The following is a 21,498-nucleotide window of genomic DNA, read 5'->3' on the forward strand; positions in this document are numbered from 1 at the left end:
ACACATTGCTGTCAGCTCTGTAGGCTCTGCAGGGCAAACATATGGAGTAAGTCAGTTTTCACCATAAACAGAGTGATTCTTTGCAACAAGAGACATCGCTTTCCAAGATTATACCTTCCCTTATAATTTCTTCCTCCCTCCTCCATTCTCTCCACTAAGTTCTTCTGTATCTTCCTCCTCCATCACCACTATGACAAGCCATGTCCAGTATCTTTCTCTGGTGCCACCCCTGCTATCTCCAGCCCAACAATCTATCTCAAGACATCTTGGAGATAGGGGTCCCTAGGAAAATAGTACTGTGCTAGAGTTGCCCTACAGATGTATGTGCAGGTCTGCTTTGCCCCTTCCTAAATTCATCTGCAGTTAATTTCTCCACTTCAACAGCCGGTCAAGCCCCGGTTTCAAATCTTCTTCCAAGTATCTATTTGCTTCTCCTACTTTTAACTTTCTTCCCCAGACACGATGCATGTTGGGTCAGTTTCCCCCTTAGGCTGATTTGCAGTTTGTGCATCATTTTATCAGTCTCAGAGAGCACTTACGCACCTTTTGCCATGGAGTAGATGCTCAACATGGGTCACATTTAACTAATACATAAATCTTTGATCTTTGTGAGTAATGTCAGGTTAAAAACATTCACTACAGAGAAACAAACTGCTTATTAAACCCAAATTCACACTACACAAAGGAATTTACAATGGTACATCCATTAAACATCACAAGAGCTAAAGAGTCCTGTCTGCCTCACTGTGTTGCAACTAATGATTAATAAATGAGTCTATTAGGTTAATTTGCCAGGCAAAACGAAGCTTGACAGGCACCTGCCACAGAACATTTGTTATCTATTCGGGCAGGAAATGGCAGTGAGAAGAAATCAATGTCACTGCTGTACATTGAGCTGACAAACTGAAATCTCAGAGGAACTTTGTCATCTTGAGCAATGAGCAATATCCCTGGTGGCAGCTCTGAGCCCCACAATAAAGGTCAGACATGGCTCTTATTTATCAGGGCCTTGAAACTCTACTGTAGCAATTAAATTTTCCTTTTAATACTGGGTGAAAAAGCCCAGCTATTTGACAGTAATGTGTGGTAATATATTTATGAGAAGATATATATATCTCCACATGCTGCTGCATCATTGTTGAATTGGAGTTAAATGGCATGATTTCTTTGCCATGTAAAATGAAAAGCAGCATAATCTATTATCTAGGCCAAAAAACAGGGAAAAAGGAAACAATACCCACTACATTTGCTTCAAATTTGTTAAAAGAGAGGAAAGGAAACACTCTGTATCCAGCTGTACACCAAACAAAACAAGCTTTCAAACACAGCCTCCAAGTTTCGCTTTCCTATGCTCATGAAGGAGTGGTAAAATTCTGCAGCTGTTAACAAGACAACAAGGGAAGCTTTTGACATAAACCCCTTTTTATCTCCCAGCTCGAAGCATTTCAATCAGAGAGGAAATTTGTTCACGACCGCTGTTTGATTTTCGGTGTTCCTGGTGCTTGCTTTCCATGTCCTGCTCAGCAGGGACCCAACCTGGATGGGGATTATCTGTTTCACTTTTCCCCGTGTGCCCCAGGAGCTGCTGCTATGCACAGGCTTCCAAAATGCCTGGGAATAGCATGGATGTATGACAGTGGGATCTGCACAGCCACGGGACTCCCTCCTCTCTAGGATGCCTGCAGGATAAGGGCCTAAACATCCCTAAGCCTGAAAAAAGCAAACAAACTGGGAAGCTTCGCCAACAAAAACACGCAGAGCAGCACCTTTGCGTGCACTAAGATGATACTAAGGAGATGTCCTCCATTTTTTACAGTTATCCATTGCAGCCTGTTTGACAACATCCTGATTTAAGAGCAAAACCCACACAAGCAATTTCATGGGTACTGGAATGGAAGGGAATCTGGCTTCCTCCAGGTTTTGTCATCAGATTCACTGAAGCCAAATAATTTCCAAGCTGTGGTCATCGATCTTTTCGAGATGGGGAACTCCATCACATTTCCCCTCAACATTCCACAGCCCCTGTTGAAAGTTCAGTTCCAACTGCAAGCCTTTCCCAAACACCTTTATCATCTTTGTTCTCCTCTCACATTCTTCTCTTCAAGAAACTCGGAGGAACTTCTACTTCTCTTTGCTGCTTCTGCTTTTCCACCCCATTTCTGTAGCCAAAGTGTCCAAGGGCTGCACAGGCTGCCATGCATTCATGTGGGCATACAACCCGTTTGCATAAGCCTTGTTTCTCTCAGAGACCAGACTAAGCAATCCACACCCAAAGGCAGGATTAATATATGCAAAAATGAAATAGCTCTGCAAGGGTAGCTCATCCAACAAAGCCTTTAGATGGCTAATTGCCCTTTATTCCTCTACCACGACAGAGGTGACAAAATCTTCCAGGCTGGAGACACTTCTTAATTTGAACATTTACAGCATTTTATTCCTTTGCGTACTTTGCTTCGTAAAAGGAAAGCTTTTCAGCAATGAACAGAATCACACCCTGCCAGACAGCGATATTTATGCCTGAAATAGGGTAAGACAACAATAAAAATGTGGTCCGCACATGTGGGTAACTCTGTGCCAGCAAATATGAAACCCTGGCGAGCTCCACCACCCTCTCATTCAATGTTAATATAAAATAGACAGAGAGTACCAGTTCTCATGTCTGGCCTAATGTTATATAACTGTGCTGTTTGTTCAACACAGTCAGCTCTTACACCAAAAAAAGAAAGAAGTTTAAAGCCCCCAGAGTGCTGTAAATTGTTGCTCCCAAATGTTTTCTAGGTTAGTGACATTCTCATTTATTGTGGTCCCTGTAGTCCTCAGCACCTGATGCCTAACTTAATGTAATGAATGTTGCAGGTTCTTATTTCTACAGATCTGCTTAATTCCCCTGATACAGAAATTTTAAAGATTCATTTTAATAAGCTGCTTCTACCAAGAGTCTCACTTCATAGCCAGAGCAACAGACACGCACATCTCACTCTATGAAAACACCAACCTGAAGATGGATGACAGAGCAAAAGTCCTACAATCACGTACTTTTTAATTAAGTAAAAGCAATTTACAACAGAGCTTAATAATACTCATTGTAGCTACAACACATTCTAATGAAACTCAAAATTCACCCATTCGGTATCTGATGCTAAACTGCAAGCTGCAATTGTCCCAAAGGAAATGCAGCAGCCAGGGAGCAAGGAGAGGATGCTGAAGGAGTGGCAAAGAGGGGGAGGGAGAACCAAAAGGAAAAAAAAAACCCAACCAAACCAACTCATCAGCCCCTTCAGAACTGGGATTCCCTTCCAAATATGAGAATTCTTTCACACAAAGAGGAAACAGATGTCCACGTCTGGAATTTGCATGTGGCTTTATTCTCTTCTAGGATACAATAAAACTACTCTTCTTCTCATCCTCCAAGCTAGAAATTAAACAGTGGCATGTCATGCAGAGTCCAGCTGTGCTTTCTACCTCCAATCTTTATTAGCAATATATTTAAAAAGAAGAGAGAGAGACAGAAAGAGAGAAACTAGAAAAGCATAAGAAATGAAAAAACTATGTGGTATGTGTTCTCAAAACAATATAAAACCTACAGATGTTCTTACTAATCTGTGGCACATGTTTGTTTATTCAGGTTTTCCCTGTCTCCAGTTCAGCAGGCTTCGCTCTCCAAAACAGCTATCTGTTTTTACAAATGTTAGAGTAAATACTGCAGGAGAGACTGGCATAAACAGTGAGAGGAGGAACAGGCGCACCTTGTAAGAGCAATCTGTGCCCCTGCAACTGTGCCTCCATCCCAGGAACAGCTCTCCCCATTCCTCCACTGTTCCCTATACTAACAGCAATGGGAGGAAAGCCAACAGCTATGAAGAGAATTTTGAAAGTACAAGTATCACAAAGGCTAATGACAAGAACATCAGTTCTTGAACTGCAGTCATGGAGTGGTTCTCAAGCTTGCACCTAACCTATCAGTTGCATGTTTTTTGACAAGGCTCACAGAGACACTGTCATGTTGAAGCCTCTATTTATAAGGAGTACTCCATCACGGTGACTGAGCTGCAGATGCCAAACTGCGCCTTCTCCATTACAATTACAAAAAAATATCTAATAACCCACTTCTGAGTATCAAAGAACATACTGTTTTCCAAGGATACATAAACCGCAAACTTCAGGAAAACAATCTTCCCTTTACTGAAGTCCCTTTCACAGTTCTTTTTTTTAAAGTCAGCTTCTTTATAAAAGATGGTTCTCTCAAATAGGTTCACGTTACAGCAGAATAAAACAACGCTGTCTGCACACTGCAGTTAGCACCAAAACATTTCCATTGATAATCACAGTAAATCTGATTCAGTGCTTTGTCCTAAAACTCTTTACACACTTGCCCAGTACATCTGGATTATAATAAACTGGTGTTCCAGCTATAAATATACTTTTCCTATGGCAGGATTTGAAAAAGACAGCGTGAAATGAGGTAAACTTCTCCATGGTCACATCAGAGGTCACAGCAATCGGCACTGTTAGGAAGACCTGTACCTTTCTGCAGTTCTGACTGACAATGAAGATGTAGAGGAGCTCAGTACTGCCATCATTGATTGTATGCACCAAAACTGACAAAGTAGACTTATTTTGTTGCAGAGCTTCAATGAATACTACATCCCAGGACCTCCTTGATAAACTGCAGATTCCACAAGGAACCTAACAAAGGTAATTTGTAATCTTAACATGAATGAAAGACTGTCAAAGCCATCAGCTGTGTTCCGAGCGATGGAAGGTGTGGTGAAAGAATAAACACATTTATATGTTAAATAAATGATGGAGGGCTTTGTTAATAAACACTGATGTAACTAGAAACAAACCTCTTCAGGCAAGTATGACAACACTGGTACAGCAACGACCAGAGAAGATCTCTTGGCTCCATTCCTTGAGAGACACAGTGAAAGACCAAGTTCACATACAGCACCTTCCTGTAAGACTGCATGAAGCCAAAGAGGGGTGGAAGCCCCTGGGAAGTTGGGTCAGCACAGCTAAACCATCAAGTTGCATTTTCAATAAAAACTTTCCGCAGTTCTTCAGTGTTGAACCTTGGCTCTACAGCACTGCCAGGGGCAAATGAATGGCATTTGAACTGGTAGAAACCAAGAGCACCATTAAAACAAAAGCTTCAGATCATACACCAGCAGCTACCTGAAGTTATCAGCAATTCCGTCATTTCTAAGCAAGTAACATTAACTCTGTGTGAGCTGGGAGACAACTACAACCTATAAGCAGGGAGAAACACAGAATTCCTGAATAATGTTTGTTACTCTGATTCACTGATCCTCAAATAAACATTTGCACCTTGCTTCCTCTGTTTCCCCAGCTCTAAACCCAGAGTATTTCCATTGGTCACTTGGCACATGTGAATGGAAGTAAATTCCTTTCAGAGACAAAATATTATGTGCCCCACAGGGTTGCTTAATTTGGTTCCAAACCATTCTCATAGATGTCCTTTGGACCTGTGTGGCAGAACTGCACATGCAACAGGATTGTAGAAAGCACTGCATACTTGTTATAAAAGCAGCACACAAAGGTTGTATAGAGACAGATAAATACAAGGAAAATTCTATCCAGTTTTCCCTCCTCTAGAAAAAGGTTTTATAACAAGAAAAAAAGAAAAGAAACAAGTTTTTCTGGAGGGGCAATGTTGAGCAGTGAAGGGGAAAGACACAGCCAGAGATCCGGCATGACTGTGTGTTCCCAAAACATGGGGAAAATAGAAGCACTGAGGCAGATGCACAAACTCAATGCAGGCTGGATTGATTTAAGAGAGCCTGATGATCACAGAGCCTTAACTTTGCCCACGCGTGAGACAGACCATCATTGAGCTATTAACGGCTCTTTCCTCAAAGAAACAGTATTAAAAATCTCACACACACACCCCACCACCCCCCCACACACACACTTTGCACCAGACCCTTTACTGAGAGGACAGAATAACTATTAGGAATGGTACGTTAGCCACAAAAACTGATCTTATTGGACTTTATGCACAAGCTAGACCAATCAGCCCCTAATTAGGCAAATAATATCCATGTTCACCCATATTCCAACAAAGAAGCACTGAAGGAGACGCCTGTTTTGCCGTTCATCCTTGAAAACAACATGCCCAGAAAAATCCCCAACAAGAAAATGAATATGCTGACACTGATTTGTACATGCTGCTTGCAAGGCACAGATAAAAATCTTGTAGGCTAAAAGATGAGTTTAGCAGTTGTAGAAGAATGAAGGTATTGTTTAACAGGAAGCAGATGTATGTCAGATGGCAAACTCATTAAAGTGTCCCATCGTTAAAGGAAACGGGATAACAACGAGCCATCTGAAAAAACCTGAACTGATCAGGAAATACACAAGCCGCAGCTAATCTCCTATTTATTGGTAGGTAATGCCTTTAAGTCATGCACATGCATTGAGTTTAGGACCATGAAGGGCTAATCTTTGTTCTCATGAAAAAAAGACAGGAGCAGAACCCTGGAGCGTGGAGTGCAGCATTGCTGGAAGTAGTCTTGTGAGGAAAAACTTCAACATTTGGAGAAGCTATTACATCAGGACGTGGGTGCAGACACACACGCGTGGTTATGCGCTGCCACTCAAATGGCAAGTCAGCTCACTAACTCTGAAGGCATTTTAATGTACATTTTACATACATTTAGCATTCTAAATAGAAGTATAATTTTTAAAACGCCTTTTGAAGGCCCCTATTGAGAGACAGCCTCTAAACACAAGCTTTTAACCTGTAATCAAACAAATCAAATGTATAGGTACGTGCTGGACTGATAGATTTGGAGTATCACAGAGTTGAACAGTTCTTCAAATGAGGATTTTGCAGGGGATACAAGGACCTAAGCACAAGGAATTAGACAAGTAGCATGCTTGATTCACAAAGCAGGTGGATCTATAGAGAGGAGCGAGAGTATTGCTTCATCCAGCAAATATTCAATCAGAGAAACTTGACAACAGGGCAGCTGTAATCACACTGACATCAGCAGAGGAACTCTTGTCCTGGGAGTAACAGCCACAAGAAACATGTGTTTCTCCCTTCCTGGATGTATCTCAACCCTCAGCAGTTCTGTTACAAATGTCCTGTTACTACATTATGATTACAAGTATAACAGAGCAGCTCTCACTGTAACAAAATAAACTCATCTCTTACCAGGAGATTTCTGAGCGTCACTAGAAAAACTGTCATAGGGAAATCCATCTCTGCCTTTGCATATGGTCCTGATCCAGAGTTCATTGAAAGCACTGGGAATTCTGCACATGTGGGTTTGACAGCTTCTGGATCAGGACCCAGAATGGTCAAGATGGAGGAAAGAGGAGAGAGCAGATGCAAGGTTCTAGCATACAACACAAGGATCAACTAATTTGGATATTACCACATCCCTCCCAGGATGCACAGACTCCTGCTGAGAGCAGATCTAGGATGTGCTCTTTTTAACTTCTTGAATGGCTGCAAATTCCCTGCTTTTACAGAAGCTGTACCTGAGCCCAAGCCAAGAACATTTAAGTACCACTTAAATTCCCAATAAAGTTAATGTAAGCTAAGCAAATCCTCTTGAACGTCTTCCGAAATACAAGCATTGGTATTTCACTGCATTGATAGCCCTGATTACCTGGTAAGGGTATTCTCGCCTTTTGTGGAGGAAAAAGAAAAAAGACAACCAAACATTGCTTTAAACTAAACACCCCACAGATACTGTGAGAAAATTACTCCATCAGAGCCAGGGCAAAACCGACATCAACAGAACTACTCCTATAAATCACTAAATTGGAACTTCTCTTTTTGAAGTGTGTGACCATGCAGCACTGTTTATGTATCTCACACCAGTACCTCCATCATGTGGCAGACAGAAAAAATGCAGATTAATGTCAGATTTAGGAAAGGTTATTCATGTAAAGGTGTTCTACGTATCTTACACACAAAACCACACACTTCTGTGTATACACATTCAAGCTTTTACTAGCATCTCACAAAATGGGGCATTGCTAAGCTTGCTTCTGTGACGGCTGTTTTCAGCTATTGAGGATTGTATCTGCACTGCACAGCACAGGTAAAAGAAGAAAGAGCTTTGTCCTGGGAGGTGCTCACAGCCTCATGGGCCATGCTCCAATGGGTGCCACTGGAACAGCACACAGGGGAAGCCGCAGCAGGCCAAGGTGAGGTGTCTGACATACAGGCCTAAACAACAAGTCAGTACAGGAGGAGTTAAAGGACTTATCCTCACAGACTCTTTGAAGGAGTTCATCACATCTGATCTCCATTGCTGTTAGCTGAATAGGAGTTAGGTCTGCAAAGCACTAAAACACGTGTAATTTTCCACCTCTTTATAGAGCAGCAGTCAAATACGTCCCTAAATCCTGTACTGAACAGTATGACTATCCTGTGTGCCTGAAATAAGACTGGACTATTTTCTCTCCCTCATCTAGCTCTATTTTTTAATAAACAGTAGCATTTATTCAGCCCAAGCACAAGCCATGGTCTTGCAGAAGCCACCAAGTGAAATGACTTGCTTATGTTCCACTCGGAGGCATACTACCTTGTGACAATGTTCTCCCTTGCTTTCATGTATTAAAGCACAAGCTTTCCTGGACTGCAGCTACAGTCCTACAAACTTAAATCTAATTGTACATTACAAAATACCTAATCTAAAACTCACTAAAGGTAGCTGAAAAATCACAACAAGAATTTGATCGAACCCAAATGAACAGGCAGACAATGCACATACCAACACAGGAAGGATGCTTCCTTTAAAGTCTTTTCTGTACCCTTTATAGTTTTTTGATGGCTTAACCAGTTCTGCAGACTCTTAACTATTTAAACAGGAAGCCCCCTGGACACAGCAGACCTCCCTGCCTATGCGGCTGGAGAGCTACTCTGCTCCTAATGGTGCATTTCTTTCCCCCCCTCACCACTGAAGGTAGCAGCCGTACCATGTCGGGTCAGGCACTGCAGGGCCACAAGGGACTCACTGCTCTCCCAGGTGAGGACCTGCAGACTTGTCCATTGCTACTGAGCCCCAGGGAAAGCCATTCCACTGCCTGCATCCCCAACTTCCTGCCTGTCAGCAAGCTGGGAAAAGCTTCAGAGAGGCTAGCTGCATATGCAAACCCAGAGTGCAGAGAGCAGGGAGTGTTTGCTTCCTTAGGCATCCTTAAAGGAGTCTAGCCCTGCCTGCACAACAGCACAACCATTGTAAGACCTGTAGAAATAAAAGCCATGGCTTTTTATGATTTGTTTCAATTCATTTGTGGAAAAGATGCTTTCACCATAAGCCTTTGAATTCATTTGCATGTCTTCATGCAACCACCTCATTTCCGTCTGCCTTGAGGATCTGTCATAACCACAATGTTAAACCATAAAGCTAAACCAAAACAATTTCTCACATTCAGTTACCCAGCTTGGACGTGAGGAAAGTGGGTGAAACTACAAGAGCATGGGAACAGGATCCAGAAGGATGCTTTGGTGGGCAAGAACTAAATTGGAACTTCCGACATACACACAAACCCTTCTTTTCTTCACTTGCTCATCCTGCATGGCTGTTCACACATCCCAGCTATAGGTTTGGGCTATCTTCAGAGCCTGATGGGAGCTGAGCCACAGAGCATTGTTCTATGAAATCCTGGTTATAGCTGTGATCAGCAAAGTCAACACTATTGAGTTTCTACTTTACCAGTATAAATCATCCCCTCCCTGCTTGGCAAAGCACTTAAGCACATCCTTAGCCAGGCTGGTTTTGGCTGGGGTAGAGTTAATTTTCTTCATTGTATCTAGTACGGAGTGATGTTTTTATGCTGGATGATGATTTGTGCTGGAAACAGCCTTGATAATTCAGGATGTTTTTGTGATTGCTGAGCAGAGCTTACACAGAGTCAAGGACTTTTCTGCTCCTCACCCCACCCATAGGTAGGCTGGGAATGCACAAGGAGTTGGAAGGCAACACAGCCGGAAAAGCTGACCCCAACTGATTCAAGGGATATTCCACACCATATGGCATCATACTCAGCATATAGAGCTGGGAGAAGAAGGAAGGGAAGGATGTTTGGGGTGATGGCATTTGTCTTCCCAAGTAGCCACTATGTAGCCCTGCTTTCCTAGACACGGCTGAACACCCACCTGCAGATGGGAAGTGAATGAATTCCTTTGTTTTGCTTGCATGCACAGCTTTTGCTTTACGCATTAAACTGCCTTTATCTCAACACAGAAGTTTTCCCACTTAAACTCTTCTGATTCTTGCCCCATCCCACTGTGGGGAAGTAACAAGTGGCTGTGTTGCCAGCTGGGGTTAAACCATGAATGACATTAGCTTTCCATATTGCTGAACAGGAACATTACGCTTTAAAAACTTATCTAAAAGACCAGACTCAAACAAGTCCTTAGTTTCTATACTCTTCTTTATGCTCCCAACTTTCCATCTCTCTAAAAGCTCTTCCACAGTTGGAGCTGGGCCAAAGTGTTTTGTTGAACTGACACCCAAAGTTTTCTGCTAATTTAGGGCTGCAACTGACATGGTGAATGGAGGGAAGAGCCAAAGGAAATAGACTAAACTTGTCTGTGGTTACTTTAGATATACAATAAAGAACCCAAAGTGGCCTCAAACACCCAACAGAAGATAAGCCAAGGTAACAATACAACCGCAGCTTCACCAACACGTTTCAGCATCACCACTAGAGGCAGAAAAATCCAAGCAGTCAACATAACTGCCAGGGCCCCACAATGGGATCAGATCCCAGCACTTCCAGCACACTCCCCTCTCACGCAGCAGGTCTGAGCACAGCATCTGCTGCACTGATGGTTCCTTTAAGAAACCTTACTTCTGTGGAAAACATTGACACCAAACAGAGAAAGCCAAATTGCACGCCCACTGCAGTGCGGCCTCCAGAGGGAAAGGGATGGGAAATGCTGATCTTATAGCTTTAATTCATTTAAAGGACATTTCGCATCCAGAAGTTTCCATTGAGATGATTTCTTTTCCTCATTGGTTTTGCAGCCACGTCAAATGCCCATCACAGCCAAGGGGCAGATTTGCCAATTCCCTGCTGTCATAGGTAGGTTCATAAAGCTCACAGTGCAATGGCTCAAGTTGTGTTGCCTGGTATGGCCTTTTGTCTGTGCTACACAGCAGTAGGTGGCATTTACATAGATATGATTTGAACCACAGTCTTCCCAATTATTTTCCAGCTGGGAAAAAGAAAATCAGCAATGAAATAATTTTCATGCTAGCAGGCATTACTTGAGGGGAAAGAAAAATCAAACACAAAAATGTTGGTTGGGGAAATAGCCAGACATTCCCTAACCATGAGGAATCTTCAGAACTTTTACCTTTGAAGACAGTATTTTAGTATCTGCTTGAGAAACCTGCCTTTAGGTCCGTCCGCCCATCCGTGTCCGTCCCCCCCTTACCTGTAGCACTTGTAAGCCTTATTCAGTGCTACTCATAGACCCTATAATGCATCCTTTGGCCCAAGACTGAGATGTAGTGTTCAAATTAGTTTAACAAAAGTGCAAGGCAGCATCTGAAGAAAAAAAACACCGAAATACTGAACCTAATCAAAGCCATGGTGTCCCTGAGGTTGCACTGATCACAGTGGGACTCAAAGAACTGAGCAACAGGCAGTATGTAAAGAGAAATTAGGAAGCAAATTAAAAACCAAAGAGAAAAGGAAAGAAAGCAATGCTATTGCCCAATACAAGGAACAAGCTGACCTCAAACCAAATGCCTTTCCCAGTGTAATGTTTGTAATGTTTTGGGCTGAAAAGGCACAGACTGGTGTTAGCAGCATATAATATAGCCAGGTGCCTTAAACCAAACATCACAATTCCTGCAATGTCTCAACCTCAAGGCATTTTAATCACATTTTTCATCTGTCTTCCCTGGGATTTTCTGATTTGTGCCAGAATGCTTTCTTCACTTAAACCACAATTTTTATCTCAGCACAAGTAGTAATAGAACACTTCAGACAAAACAACCAACATCTGTGAAATTCATACAAGAGCAAAAATTAACTGTGCCTTTCAATCAGCAGATAGATATAATATCATCACCACCTTTCTTTAAATAGTACCACCAAAGGCTGGTAGTGGTCTTTGGCATCATGAAAAGCACTCAGAAACCTGCAGAACCGTGTTCTGATTCTGCAGTCACGCATACCATTTTAAAAGCTCAGCTGACATGACACCAGTAAATGATCTGACTTTATTTGGAAGTCCTACAGAGAATATTATCAGTGCCTTAGGCCTAGAACTAATCTGGGGTGGAAAGGAGGTTCCAAAATTCATGCTGAAATGCTGACAGACATGGTGAACCCTCCATTACTGTCCCTGTACCTTCCAAGCACTGGTCTGGCTTCTCATGTAACTGCTCCATCCCCACTTCATGCCAAATAAGCCAGGTTAAAGATGACAATTAGCAACTAGGGAATGTAACCTCTCAGCAGCGCAGACAGAAGAGGATCTCTGAGCACAGCCTAAGGAACAGACAACATTGGCTGACTTTACTCTCAGGCTTAAACCAAGGATGAGCTATTTCCACCACCAGCAGCAGTCACAGAATCGCAGAATGGTTAGGGTTGGAAAGGACCTTAAGATCATCCAGTTCCAACCCCCTGCCATGGGCAGGAACACCTCGCATTAGACCATGTTGCCCAAGGCTCTGTCCAGCCTGGCCTTGAACACCGTGAGGGATGGAGCATTCACCACTTCTTTGGGCCACCTGTTCCAATGCCTTGGCACCCTCACAGTAAAGAACTTCTTCCTTATATCTAACCTGAACTTGCCCTGTTTAAGTTTAAACTCATTATCCCTTGGTCCTATCACTACAGCCCCTGATGGAGATTCATCCCAGAAAAGACGATGATGCCCTGTGCCTACAGACCAGCTGGAAAGTACCCATTTGGAAAGAGTAGGTGAGCACTGAGAAGATCCTACCCTGAGGAAGTCTTTACAAGATGTACTGATTGGAAATGAATAAATTTAAAAAAGACACAAAAAACCCAACTTTTTGTTGGTTAAAGTAAAGAACTCCTGCCTTTGCTTTGCAACACGTAGCAACTCGGAAGATAAATGACAAAAGCCTTTAGTGTGGCGGAATAGTTAAATACAATCACAATAAAATTCCACCTGTCAGCTCCAAAAGCACCCCACATGTAGAATTTACACAAGCTGAACTGGAGCTGGTTCAGGGCATGTCATAACAGTCATTTCTGTGCTGCGCACTGTTAAAATTGGCCTCAAGATGAATTGAGTGCTTGTAAAGGGCAACCATATTTCAAGCAAACCAGGACATGCTCCGGGTAGTTGGGCTGCCCCTTCAGCTGCATTCCAGAGTGTTTAATTTTTGCCACTTGGTTTTTATGAAAAATATTTCCAGCAAAAAAAAACAACCCTCTGCAATCCAGTAAAAATACTTTGTGGTGAAGCTTTGGAGAAGACGGGAGGAGAAAGGTATTAGTTTATATTAAAAGCATTCTGCATAGTGTTATTCCAACCTGAGCGAAAAGACTCACAAGTACGTTTTGCTCACATGAGTTGTTTGTAAACTGTCAGTTCCCATAACTGAAATATGGCGTTTCCAATCTAATAGCATCATACAGAGTGGGGTGTGTTTGAATGACAGCCTAGTTTGTTTGTGTTTGTGATGCTTTCCAGCAAAAGCCACTTCTGGTGTAGGATACTTTACTGAAATGTAAATTAGAAGAGCACTGTAAGTTATTTTACTCTGTTTTTTCTCAAGGGGCTTTAGCTGAAAAAGCTTCTCACTGTGTGCAAAGGAGTTTTGAATTAACCAGTGGTGCTAAGCACCCTCGTCCCTTCTTCAAGTCAACTTCACAAACAAGTTAAACAGGCAAACACGCATGGGGGGAAATAATCAGGCACAGCCCTTCCCAGAAGCTGCGCTTTGGAGTCCAACAGAAATGAATAGAAACCCTCTTGGGCTTCCTCAGAAATAAATGCACTAATAATGCAATATTAATATGTAATAATGAGGCAATTTTCTTCCATGTCACACAAACTGCATACGCTCTATCAGCACACCACATGCTCTTTGAAGCCAACAAATTACACTGTCAGCAGCTAATACATTTCAGATGCAGCAGCTAGAACAGTGGTTAGTGGCAATTCTGCAATGAGAGCTGCCATGAAGCCCACGTCCCCTTTACCCACATGGCTGCTGTAAGCATTCAGGTGCTCTGGTGCCCAGGTCAGACACATTGGTACCATGTTTTTAGCAGGGTGCTTGCTCAATTTTGAAGGTAAATATTTCTGTAAATGATTCACTTTTAGAATGTTGCTATTCTCACGTTTCCCTGCATTTAAAAAATGTTGCCCTCAAAGCCTTCAAAAATAGATCTCTCAGGCATCTTTAAATCTGTATTATTAAAAAGAGAACCGGGCATCTTGGATCTCCTGTTATTCCAGGTAACTTACACCATATGCAGTCCAGCTAACTAGTTGAACTTCTTCCCCTATTTCCTGATGCTACCAACACCCAGTACACAAAATCCACCACTTGAAGAGAAAATGAGAAATCCAAATGGCCAACTGGGCTGCACAAGGTCTGTAGTGTCCCCAGCGGAGACCAGAGACTCTTCCAGAGATAAGGCATTGAGCAGGGAATGATGGTGCTCACACACTAGAGAAAGATAACATACCAGAGGCTGCTATAATTTTATTGCAGGCCACTTTTGTACCAAACATTTCACAACCAACTGGAGATTTACCCCAGGACCTGCAACTAGGGGAAGGAAGGCAAACATCATTGCTTAATTCACTTAAAAGAAAGGCAGAAGAGGCGCTGCAAGCTTAAGTGCCACCTTGATGACAGTTTATTCTTCATAAATAAATCATTTGTACACCTGAAACAGTTCATTTCTTCCTTTCATGATAATTATAGTTTGAGAAGCCTCATTTAAGGGGTGCAAATTAATTTCCAAATTCCACCTACTGTCAAAGAGTGTGTTTTATTGGGTGATTTATTACCTGCAGGAGCACTTCAGGAGACACCTTGGAGGCAAACAAGGATTGCTGTGACAGCTCCTTTAAGATATGGCTCCACTCCTAAAGCCCGATGAGCCCAGAGATAAAATAGCTGCATACAGGTGTTATAACTACAGCACCTTGAGATGTTTGTGCTTCAGAGAAGTGCATTTTCTCTCTAGAACATGCAAATTTTTGCCTCAAAACTATAGCCCTTGCTTTGTGAGAAGTTCCATAAACTGCCCAGGTTTGGGTCCACTTACATACCAAATTTTATCATAGTTTCCTTGCTGTCATTTCAGACCCCTGCACTGACCAGAGCTTCCAGCAGACTCTTCACAGTGCAGCAAGAAGATCTATACATATATATACACCAACCCAATTTGGTGCCCAAATATCACAGCAAGAAGAAATCAATGCAGCCCAGCACCCATGCACCAAGTTCAGGTACTTCTCCACACCACCTCCCTGACACATCATTTCGACAGTGAAAAAGTTCTCTATAGAAAAACAACTCTTCCAGTAACACAAGTGGAGAAACACAGTTTAATACGCTTTATAGTCTTTATCTACCTGTTTCACTTAAGTCTCTTATTCTACACAATACCCAAAGTGTTTCAGTCACAGAGTAGCACTGCTCCCTTGGATTTCTTGTTCACCTCCTCTTAACAGCTACACCTGTCTTTCCTGGGAATTACAGCACTATGGGGAAAACAAGATACAGAAGCTGCTGACCAAGGGCAGGGCCTGTTCCCAACATGTTTGTCTAACCTGTTTTAACAGCCCCTCCTGATGGATGGACCACACAGATGATCAGCTCAGGTGCTCCGTTGTTGGATAGTTCCCCAGAGCAATTTCAGTCATTACTTCTTTGCCTTCTCATCACAGGCACAGGAACAGATTTTTCTTGTCTCCTTTGCAGACAATACTCAAGTACTTGTATTTATTTATCATTTTTCCTCCCTGTGGCTTGCCCAATGCTCTTCCTCCCTTTCACACACAAGGACATGAAGCTCAAAGACTGCCAAAGGCATTTCTCACTGTGTATTTCATCAGCAAAAGCTGGTTAAGTCTAAACTAACATTAACCCTTTAAGTTTGGGAGCAAAAGAAAATACAGAGGCAGGATAGTCTAAGAGAGATTTCTATTATCTATCAATTTCTTCTTATTTTGTGCTAGTGGGATGTCACAGTCTCCTTTCCCATGGAAAAAGGGACATCAGAGCTGAACACATGCTCTGGGCTCTGAAAAGAACAGCTGAAGCCAGAAGATGCAGTTTTCAAGATGCAGATGACTAGTGTGACTTAAAAAATATAAGCCCTTAACAAAACTCTCAGCTAAAGCAAGACCAGAAAGCTACTTGTGGCACACTCTTGCTTGAAAAAAAACAACAAACCCAACAACCAACAACAACAGCAGCAGCAAAACAAATAACCCAAAACCCAACACCACCACATAAACTTCCCAGAAGAACAATCAGATCCCACTGAAGATCAGACCGGAGCTTGCTGCTCATAATCTGCCCCTGATTAAGTGTGGAGGTTTCCACAACTCAACAGTTGTTACAAACTTATAGAAAGAAGTCTCATCTAAAATGTCATATAACCCATTAACCAACCCTGACAAACACTGTACTACAAACTACAAACCTACTTCGATTTTAACCCGTAGCGTCTGCTGGAAACTTCCAGTTGAACGTTCTGTAGTTTCTCATTTGCCCACATGCGCTTGCTATTAAAACCACATGCAGGCACTGAATCATTTCATGGTTCGTTTAGAGACAAACACGCAGAAAATTGTGGGAAACAAGTACAACCCTAAGAGTCTGTGCAAGCCTCTGTAGTCTGAGGCAGGCTGTGGTGCAGAAGCTTGAGCTACAGGCTTATGTTATTCTGGAGCTCTAAAGTGAGCAGGAGAGAAGTCACCACATATGTACACTGAATTTCCGAGTAGATCAATAGCAAAGTCAACCAGTGTGGCAGTTTCAGCCCTCAGCACCTTGCAAAATGCCACATGTGTGCTCGACTGTTAGTTCATAACAAAAAGCCCTTAAGTGAAGCAGTAGGGTAGTCTTTCACTTCTGAAACTGCTCCAGTAATAAGGAGAATTCCCCAACTGCATAGGAAGTTAGGAACGTAACCTCAGGCACAGCACTCAATCTTTCTGGATCTGACATCTGGAAAAAATGGTAGCCCTTCATCTTGTCCACTGGACCAGGAGGTCATCAGCTCAAAGATGACCTTTGCTGAGAGGACAGTCAGTAAAACAGTAAGGCTTTGCTTTGGGTTTGTGAGGATTATTCATATTACAGCTGTGGCTGAAGGACCCAAACATAACGTGCCAGCTCAGATGTGCAATGATAACACATGTGAAGCCGACCTGAACGCACAACCTCTTCCCATTAATGATTACTGTTGCATTCAGAAGCACAAATACCCTGAAGGGAAAAACTTCTGGATAAGCGTTTTCCATCAAAATATATGTCACCTATGGATCTTATTCCCCAGCAACACAAGGGGCGTTCATATTATGTCCACAGATCTCCAATTTTGCTTTGAAGCCGAACACAGCATGTACATGATCCAGGTTTGTTGTTGAGTCCTCTGTCAGGACTGTATAAAGTCAGATCCTGACACTGTAACACAAACACTTTTAGTAGCTGCAAGATCCTGACTTTGCTCTTAAAGAGGACACACAGGAGATTTTCCACAGAACCCAAATGTTTCAAGATAAAATTAAACCATTAAATGATGAGGTCTTCCAGGAAGTTCTAGGGAAAACCTCTCAAAGCCAACTCTGATCAAACAACTGTCTACCAGACAGCTTCACAATGAGGTCATTTATGAATAAAGACAAGGAAAATGATAAATGATAAATCTAATGCTCTATAAACCATCTGGCCAGATAAGGGGCACACATTTCTCACAAGAACACTGGCTTATTTGTAGCTTTATAAGGACAGTAACAACACTCAAAAGCACTAATGAAAACCTCAGACCTCAGCTTTCCACTAACATTTCCACCTTGCTCCTATTAATATATTGCTATAAAAGCAGGACTTTTAACTGGTATTAATGAGGCAGTAAACATCCCCTTTCAGAAAAGGGAGCTGTAATTTCATACAGCTGCACATGTAAACCTTTATCTCACTCTAAATAGCTGATTCTTGAAGAGAGAATCAAAGACAGCCCAGCCAGGTTCCTATGAGTGAGACTTGTGATACTTCTGATGTACGGTTGGAAACGTGGAGGGGGCATGGGAAGGAAGGTCTCAAGATGAAGAAGCATGTAGCAAGCACAGAATAATACCCATCAAGATGATGACCATTACAATCATTTCAGAACTAGGGAAAGAGATGGCTTTAGTACCAAAAATCCTAAGGATATACCAAACTTGAGCAAGCTTGTGGGATAACAGGAAACTGTATTTGCATCTCTGTGCTGCTCTAGGAAGAGCCATTCCTTCCCACCCCACCTGCAACACTGTTGAACTGTGGACATAAAACAATCCTGTTGTCCTGTGTGTTTCTGAACAGAAACAAAGCTTTCTCCATGAGGAAAACCCATACCTTTGAAGGAAAGAACTTTATAGTGCAATCTAAATATTCATCAAAGCTCTACTCGTAACAGCAGGAACTTAGCACTGGGAGGCAGGTGGGGCGAATAAGAATTTATGGGATGTCTGCAGACATATTAAATATCTTAAGTTCTTCAAAGCACAAGTAACACTGAAATGGAATTTACAGACACAGCTGATTTAAAATATACACAGTCTCAATCTATGCTCAATACCTTCTCATATTAAAACACAATCAGGAGATACCACCTGCTCTTTATAGGCACTAGTAATTAAGTTTTCTGTTAGAGTAAGCACAGGCATTAAAGGATATATTGGGGTATAGCTCATGCTAAAACGGAAGTAATCTCAATTCTGCATTCTTTCATCCAAAGGTACACCTGTATCCTGGATCAGAAAGTTTATTCAAGCTGTGGCATCTGCACTGTGCCCATATTCATGACATTTCAGTTATCAAAATCTGCAAAATCCTTTTGGTCAATAGGATTTTCTAATGTCATTTCTTTACTGTCAAAGGACCGTTTGATCATTTCTCTGTTAGGCAACAAACTTCTTTTATCTCCTGATCATTCTCATGGAAAAATACAAGAAGCGGAGAGACAAGGTACTAGTAACTTCCTGTTAATGCAACATGCTTCATCAAGTAAAGAAACCAGGATATCTTTCATCTAGATGCCTGGAAGCAGCCTGACCCCGCAAGCATCTTGTTCAAGCAGTTCACACTTAAGTTAACAGGAGCTTGGAGAGCAGAACAGCTCTTAATACACAGAAATGCCAACAGTTCTATTTTATTGTGATATGTCTTTACTGCACTAAAATACTTCAAATCACTCTTGTACAAAATCTTTTCTGTTCCAGTAGAATGGAACGTTAAGATGTGATTGAAGAGAAAAGCTGTAGGGTCACAAAATGCTATCCAGTTTTACTGTTTCAATCCAGACGGTAGCTGGGTATCCATTTTCAAATACAACTCAGATACATAGGGAGTGTAATGCTCTCTGAACTGTTATTAAGCTGCACTATAAATTTAATTACAGAAACACCTTTGAGAGAGTTGAATATTAGTGCTTGTGGTGAGAAATAAGATCACCTGGTAGAAATAACATTGATAGAGCTACATAAAACCTGAAAAGCGTCCAAGTACCAGACGTCTCAAATGATTTCTAAGACTGTTCAGGTAACTGTAACAGTTATCTAGTATGGATACAACTAACTGAAAACAAACCACAAACAGCAAAACTCCACCTCTGCACAGAGCATTTGCAAGTCCGATTCATGATGGGTAAAGGCCATTACAACCCAATGCACATACAACACCATGCAATTCTAATATCTTGGTTTTAAACTCCCTGATTTCCCTGATCCTCCCTTACAGAGTTTTTTTTCTTTTAATTTATTTGCTATTTCAGGAATTTCACTATAATAAACTATGGAATTCTGATCACAGAAACAAAATTCCATGCCTAAATCTCCAATTAAAGTCTCATATCTACCAGGAAAAGGAAAGTGGTACCTCTGACCTGCATCATGCTTTGGTTACTTACAGACTATCCATAACAACTACTGAAAGGACATCTGTGCTGAGGAAGTTTGAGAACATTTTGTACCAAGAAGAATTCCTCATTTTTAATACCTGAGTGGTTTCAGAAGTGCCCTGAACTAAACCTTCAACTTGTTAATCTCCACAGGTATTTGGACTGCAGCCCATGTGTTTTCAATGGGTACCTAAGACATGATAAATGACAATAGTTGGTTAGTACAGTAAAACTCGGTACCTTTGCCAATTATTAATACCATGGTTCTGATCCAGACTTCACTGGCATTGTTGGGTTTTGCCTTCCAGCAGCTGCAACTACACAATGTCTGGATGGTAAAGAAAACGCACTATGGCCTTGAGCACAGGATACCGGTCATGCGTTGCATCATGCTCAGAGATGACGAGGTGAATGCAAGAGAAAGCAGTACACATGCAGCTAAACAGCACGTCAGAATACCCTACAGAAAACAGAACCATCCAAAACACAGCAAGGGGGGAACCACAAATGAAACAACAAAGAAAACAAAAAGCCACCGCAGACCTGTGTAAATAAATGGTGAAGCCGCTTAAAACCCAAGGATTTCTGATTTGTGGTGCTGGATTAAAGAGAAAAGCAAGAGCCTAAGAGATTCTGCCTGTATTCTGCTCCCAAAGGAAATACAGTGGGCAAAAGAAAGATTGGCAGCAGAAAGAAGATCCAGTGTTTGGGGATCAGTATACAGCTATTGAAACTGAAGCGCTCTTTAAGAGGGTTCTCCAACATACAACCCCTGTGAGGAAGCTCTGGAGACCATTTAAAGAGTCCCTTCCCGAGCTCAGGGCATCACTTAAGTCTTTTTTGGCAACAAAACATTATCTCTGCCTGTTTAGGATGTGTTCAGAGTCCTTAGTGCTCCCGAGGAGATGGGGAAATCTGTGAGGCCAACAGGCCAGCAGACATCTGAGGAACAGCTGCTGAGCACTTTAGAAGTTCCAGGGACCTTCAAGTTGATTAAAAATAGAAATAATTTAATCAAGGTCACATTTCTCCACAGAAAGAAGGAATTCTTTTTAAATACACAGTATTTTGTTACAGTAAAAGTATTCCCTGTGTTGGCAGTTCAGGGGCCTTGGGAAAATAAATACTTCAAGTTGTTCTAGGCCATCCCAGTTTAAGATCGTCATTTCCAAGGGGACTGAGAGATCAAACATTAACCTCAGCAAGTGGTAGCACGTTTCAGTGTCTGCCCCAGTACCCAAGCAAGATATTCCAGCTACTTAGGACAAAATTGCTATTGGGTTCTTGAGTTGGCTTCTTCCTACTAGTATTACCCAGCTCTGCTCCCTTTTTTAATTAAAAATGGGGGGGAAATTCCAGAGAAAGGAAATTTAGTAATGGGAATAG

The 21,498-nt window shown here is 42.0% G+C and overlaps 1 protein-coding gene across 3 annotated transcripts in view; it reads right to left on the bottom strand.

Moving 5' to 3' along the window:
* The window catches only part of SLC25A26 (solute carrier family 25 member 26), an 83,360-nt gene that overhangs the window by 25,486 nt on the left and 36,376 nt on the right, over positions 1–21,498 (bottom strand). The gene's annotated exons all lie outside the window — the stretch shown is intronic.

Source organism: Pezoporus flaviventris, unplaced genomic scaffold, assembly GCF_033815535.1.
Source record: "Pezoporus flaviventris isolate CSIRO_AGI_PZ_B2104156 unplaced genomic scaffold, CSIRO_AGI_Pfla_v1 ptg000021l, whole genome shotgun sequence".
Lineage (NCBI taxonomy): Eukaryota > Metazoa > Chordata > Aves > Psittaciformes > Psittacidae > Pezoporus > Pezoporus flaviventris.